The sequence below is a fragment of the Mytilus trossulus genome, unplaced genomic scaffold (assembly GCF_036588685.1).
Source record: "Mytilus trossulus isolate FHL-02 unplaced genomic scaffold, PNRI_Mtr1.1.1.hap1 h1tg000974l__unscaffolded, whole genome shotgun sequence".
NCBI classification, from domain to species: Eukaryota; Metazoa; Mollusca; class Bivalvia; order Mytilida; family Mytilidae; genus Mytilus; species Mytilus trossulus.
Window position 1 is genome coordinate 17,501 of NW_026963581.1, and position 6,638 is coordinate 24,138.

The window sequence follows — 6,638 nt, forward strand, 5'->3', positions numbered from 1 at the left end:
TCGACCCGATAGCGAGCTACCGCGGGTAAAGGGACGTGGACGGCCGTGCTAGCGGGCTACCGCGGGTATCGGTGTACGTGGTCGACCCGATAGCGGGCTACCGCGGTAAAGGGACGTGGACGGCCTGGCTAGCGGGCTACCGCGGGTGTCGGTGTACGTGGTCGACCCGATAGCGGGCTACCGCTGGTAAAGGGACGTGGACGGCCTGGCTAGCGGGCTACCGCGGGTGTCAGTGTACGTGGTCGACCCGATACTGGGCTACCGCTGGTAAAGGGACGTGGACGGCCGTGCTAGCGGGCTACCGCGGGTATCGGTGTACGTGGTCGACCCGATAGCGGGCTACCGCGGGTAAAGGGACGTGGACGGCCTGGCTAGCGGGCTACCGCGGGTGTCGGTGTACGTGGTCGACCCGATAGCGGGCTACCGCTGGTAAAGGGACGTGGACGGCCTGGCTAGCGGGCTACCGCGGGTGTCAGTGTACGTGGTCGACCCGATAGCGAGCTACCGCGGGTAAAGGGACGTGGACGGCCGTGCTAGCGGGCTACCGCGGGTATCGGTGTACGTGGTCGACCCGATAGCGGGCTACCGCGGGTAAAGGGACGTGGACGGCCTGGCTAGCGGGCTACCGCGGGTGTCGGTGTACGTGGTCGACCCGATAGCGGGCTACCGCTGGTAAAGGGACGTGGACGGCCTGGCTAGCGGGCTACCGCGGGTGTCAGTGTACGTGGTCGACCCGATACTGGGCTACCGCTGGTAAAGGGACGTGGACGGCCGTGCTAGCGGGCTACCGCGGGTATCGGTGTACGTGGTCGACCCGATAGCGGGCTACCGCGGGTAAAGGGACGTGGACGGCCTGGCTAGCGGGCTACCGCGGGTGTCGGTGTACGTGGTCGACCCGATAGCGGGCTACCGCTGGTAAAGGGACGTGGACGGCCTGGCTAGCGGGCTACCGCGGGTGTCAGTGTACGTGGTCGACCCGATAGCGAGCTACCGCGGGTAAAGGGACGTGGACGGCCGTGCTAGCGGGCTACCGCGGGTATCGGTGTACGTGGTCGACCCGATAGCGGGCTACCGCGGGTAAAGGGACGTGGACGGCCTGGCTAGCGGGCTACCGCGGGTGTCGGTGTACGTGGTCGACCCGATAGCGGGCTACCGCTGGTAAAGGGACGTGGACGGCCTGGCTAGCGGGCTACCGCGGGTGTCAGTGTACGTGGTCGACCCGATACTGGGCTACCGCTGGTAAAGGGACGTGGACGGCCGTGCTAGCGGGCTACCGCGGGTATCGGTGTACGTGGTCGACCCGATAGCGGGCTACCGCGGGTAAAGGGACGTGGACGGCCTGGCTAGCGGGCTACCGCGGGTGTCAGTGTACGTGGTCGACCCGATAGCGGGCTACCGCTGGTAAAGGGACGTGAACGGCCTGGCTAGCGGGCTACCGCGGGTGTCAGTGTACGTGGTCGTCCCCAACCCGCGGTCGGTTAAGGCATGGAAAACAAAAATTAACAAGTCCCGCTTACGTCCTGACATTCGCGAAACCAGGTTAACGTATCGAGGAATACCATGCTTATGTCCATATGGTCCTGACATTCGCGAAACCAGGTTAACGTATCGAGGAATACCATGCTTATGTCCATATGGTCCTGACATTCGCGAAACCAGGTTAACGTATCGAGGAATACCATGCTTATGTCCATATGGTCCTGACACTCGCGAAACCAGGCTAACGTATCGAGGAATACCATGCTTATGTCCATATGGACCTGACATTCGCGAACGAAACCAGGCTAACGTATCGAGGACTAAGGACAGCTCGGGTCCTGACACGGACTGGTTAGGGTTAGGGTTAGGGTTAGGGTTAGGGTTAGGTTAGGGTTAGGGTTAGGGTTAGGGTTAGGGTTAGGGTTAGGGTTAGGGTTAGGGTTAGGGTTAGGGTTAGGGTTAGGGTTAGGGTTAGGGTTAGGGTTAGGGTTAGGGTTAGGGTTAGGGTTAGGGTTAGGGTTAGGGTTAGGGTTAGGGTTAGGGTTAGGGTTAGGGTTAGGGTTAGGGTTAGGGTTAGGGTTAGGGTTTTAGTTAGGGTTAGGGTTAGGGTTAGGGTTAGGGTTAGGGTTAGGGTTAGGGTTAGGGTTAGGGTTAGGGTTAGGGACGTGCATCGTCAAGAGGCGGCTTAGGGTTAGGGTGTACGATGCCTGCCTTTGTTACGTTACGTTACATGAAATGTGATCGTTTCATCGAGAGACCTGCTGTACTATTCTAACGTGCGGCTTCCCGATGAAAATTTCACCCTCGTAAAAAAGTTTTACCGAGGGTATAGTTTTGAAGGCTTCGATGGTCGAGAGACCCGCGGTAGCCTGCCTGCGTCTAACGTGCGGCTTACCGATGAAAATTTCACCCTTGTAAAATTTTTTTTACCGAGGGTATAGTTTGACGGCCTCGATGGTCGAGAGACCCGCGGTAGCCTGCCTGCGTCTAACGTGCGGCTTACCGATGAACATTTCAGCCTTGTAAATTTTTTTTACCGAGGGTGTAGTTAGACGGCCTCGATGGTCGAGAGACCCGCAGTAGCTTGCCTGCGTCTAACGTGCGGCTTCCCGATGAAAATTTCACCCTTGTAAAAAAATTTTTACCGAGGGTATAGTTTGACGGCCTCGATGGTCGAGAGACCCGCGGTAGCCTGCCTGCGTCTAACGTGCGGCTTCCCGATGAAAAATTTCACCCTTGTAAAATTTTTTTACCGTGGGTATAGTTAGACGGCCTCGATGGTCGAGAGACCCGCGGTAGCCTGTCCGCGTCTAACGTGCGGCTTACCGATGAACATTTCACCCTTGTAAATTTTTTTTACCGAGGGTATAGTTTGACGGCCTCGATGGTCGAGAGACCCGCGGTAGCCTGTCCGCATCTAACGTGCGGCTTCCCGATGAACATTTCAGCCTTGTAAAATTTTTTTTTACCGAGGGTACAGTTAGACGGCTTCGATGGTCGAGAGACCCGCGGTAGCCTGCCTCGTCTAACGTGCGGCTTCCCGATGAACATTTCAGCCTTGTAAATTTTTTTTACCGAGGGTATAGTCAGACGGCCTCGATGGTCGAGAGACCCGCAGAAGCCTGCCTGCGTCTAACGTACGGCTTCCCGATGAACATTTCAGCCTTGTAAAAATTTTTTACCGAGGGTGTAGTTAGACGGCCTCGATGGTCGAGAGACCCGCAGTAGCTTGCCTGCGTCTAACGTGCGCCTTCCCGATGAAGATTTCACCCTCGTAAAAAAGTTTTACCGAGGGTATAGTTTGAAGGCTTCGATGGTCGAGAGACCCGCGGTAGCCTGCCTGCGTCTAACGTGCGGCTTACCGATGAAAATTTCACCCTTGTAAAATTTTTTTTACCGAGGGTATAGTTTGACGGCCTCGATGGTCGAGAGACCCGCGGTAGCCTGCCTGCGTCTAACGTGCGGCTTACCGATGAACATTTCAGCCTTGTAAATTTTTTTTTACCGAGGGTATAGTCAGACGGCCTCGATGGTCGAGAGACCCGCAGTAGCTTGCCTGCGTCTAACGTACGGCTTCCCGATGAAAATTTCACCCTCGTAAATTTTTTTTTACCGAGGGTATAGTTTGAAGGCCCTCGATGGTCGAGAGACCCGCGGTAGCCTGCCTCGTCTAACGTGCGGCTTCCCGATGAACATTTCAGCCTTGTGAATTTTTTTTACCGAGGGTACAGTTAGACGGCTTCGATGGTCGAGAGACCCGCGGTAGCCTGCCTGCGTCTAACGTGCGGCTTCCCGATGAAAATTTCAGCCTTGTAAAATTTTTTTACCGAGGGTACAGTTAGACGGCTTCGATGGTCGAGAGACCCGCGGTAGCCTGCCTGCGTCTAACGTGCGGCTTCCCGATGAACATTTCAGCCTTGTAAATTTTTTTTACCGAGGGTATAGTTAGACGGCCTCGATGGTCGAGAGACCCGCGGTAGCCTGCCTGCGTCTAACGTGCGCCTTCCCGATGAACATTTTCACCCTTGTAAAAATTTTTTACCGAGGGTATAGTTTGAAGGCCTCGATGGTCGAGAGACCCGCGGTAGCCTGTCCGCATCTAACGTGCGGCTTCCCGATGAACATTTCAGCCTTGTAAAAATTTTTTTACCGAGGGTACAGTTAGACGGCTTCGATGTCGAGAGACCCGCGGTAGCCTGCCTGCGTCTAACGTGCGGCTTCCCGATGAACATTTCAGCCTTGTGAATTTTTTTTTACCGAGGGTACAGTTAGACGGCTTCGATGGTCGAGAGACCCGCGGTAGCCTGCCTCGTCTAACGTGCGGCTTCCCGATGAACATTTCAGCCTTGTGAATTTTTTTTACCCGAGGGTACAGTCAGACGGCTTCGATGGTCGAGAGACCCGCGGTAGCCTGCCTCGTCTAACGTGCGGCTTCCCGATGAACATTTCAGCCTTGTACATTTTTTTTTACCGAGGGTACAGTTAGACGGCTTCGATCGATGGTCGAGAGACCCGCGGTAGCCTGCCTCGTCTAACGTGCGGCTTCCCGATGAACATTTCAGCCTTGTACATTTTTTTTTACCGAGGGTACAGTTAGACGGCTTCGATCGATGGTCGAGAGACCCGCGGTAGCCTGCCTCGTCTAACGTGCGGCTTCCCGATGAACATGTCAGCCTTGTAAATTTTTTTTTACCGAGGGTACAGTTAGACGGCCTCGATGGTCGAGAGATCCGCGGTAGCCTGTCCGCGTCTAACGTGCGGCTTCCCGATGAATATCTCAGCCTTGTCAATTTTTTTTACCGAGGGTACAGTTAGACGGCCTCGATGGTCGAGAGACCCGCGGTAGCTTGCCTGCGTCTAACGTACGGCTTCCCGATGGAAATTTCAGCCTTGTAAATTTTTTTTTACCGAGGGGATAGTTAGACGGCCTCGATGGTCGAGAGACCCGCGGTAGCCTGCCTCGTCTAACGTGCGGCTTCCCGATGAACATTTCAGCCTTGTACATTTTTTTTTACCGAGGGTACAGTTAGACGGCCTCGATGGTCGAGAGATCCGCGGTAGCCTGTCCGCGTCTAACGTGCGGCTTCCCGATGAACATTTCACCCTTGTAAAAAATTTTACCGAGGGTAAAGTCAGACGGCCTCGATGGTCGAGAGACCCGCGGTAGCCTGCCTCGTCTAACGTGCGGCTTCCCGATGAACATGTCAGCCTTGTAAATTTTTTTTTACCGAGGGTACAGTTAGACGGCCTCGATGGTCGAGAGATCCGCGGTAGCCTGTCCTCGTCTAACGTGCGGCTTCCCGATGAACATTTCAGCCTGGTAAAAAAAATTCTACCGAGGGTACAGTTAGACGGCCTCGATGGTCGAGAGACCCGCAGTAGCTTGCCTGCGTCTAACGTGCGGCTTCCCGATGAACATTTCAGCCTTGTAAATTTTTTTTTACCGAGGGTATATTTAGACGGCCTCGATGGTCGAGAGACCCGCGGTAGCCTGCCTCGTCTAACGTGCGGCTTCCCGATGAATATTTCAGCCTTGTCAATTTTTTTTACCGAGGGTACAGTTAGACGGCCTCGATGGTCGAGAGACCCGCGGTAGCTTGCCTGCGTCTAACGTACGGCTTCCCGATGGAAATTTCAGCCTTGTAAATTTTTTTACCGAGGGATAGTTAGACGGCCTCGATGGTCGAGAGACCCGCGGTAGCCTGTCCGCGTCTAACGTGCGGCTTCCCGATGAACATTTCAGCCTTGTACATTTTTTTTACCGAGGGTACAGTTAGACGGCCTCGATGGTCGAGAGACCCGCGGTAGCCTGCCTCGTCTAACGTGCGGCTTCCCGATGAACATTTCAGCCTTGTAAATTTTTTTACCGAGGGTACAGTTAGACGGCCTCGATGGTCGAGAGACCCGCGGTAGCCTGTCCGCGTCTAACGTGCGGCTTCCCGATGAACATTTCAGCCTTGTACATTTTTTTTACCGAGGGTACAGTTAGACGGCCTCGATGGTCGAGAGACCCGCGGTAGCCTGCCTCGTCTAACGTGCGGCTTCCCGATGAACATTTCAGCCTTGTAAATTTTTTTTACCGAGGGTATAGTTAGACGGCCTCGATGGTCGAGAGACCCGCGGTAGCCTGTCCGCATCTAACGTGCGGCTTACCGATGAACATTTCACCCTTGTAAAAATTTTTTACCGAGGGTATAGTTTGAAGGCCTCGATGGTCGAGAGACCCGCGGTAGCCTGCCTCGTCTAACGTGCGGCTTCCCGATGAACATTTCAGCCTTGTAAATTTTTTTTACCGAGGGTATAGTTAGACGGCCTCGATGGTCGAGAGACCCGCGGTAGCCTGTCCGCATCTAACGTGCGGCTTACCGATGAACATTTCACCCTTGTAAAAAAATTTTACCGAGGGTATAGTTTGAAGGCCTCGATGGTCGAGAGACCCGCGGTAGCCTGTCCGCGTCTAACGTGCGACACCACGATGAAAATTTCACCCTCGTAAAAAAATTTTACCGAGGGTATACTTTGCCGGCCTGGATGATCGAGAGACCCGCGATAGCCTGTCCGCGTCTAACGTGCGACACCACGATGAAAATTTCACCCTCGTAAAAAAATTTTACCGAGGGTATAGTTTGCCGGCCTGGATGATCGAGAGACCCGCGATA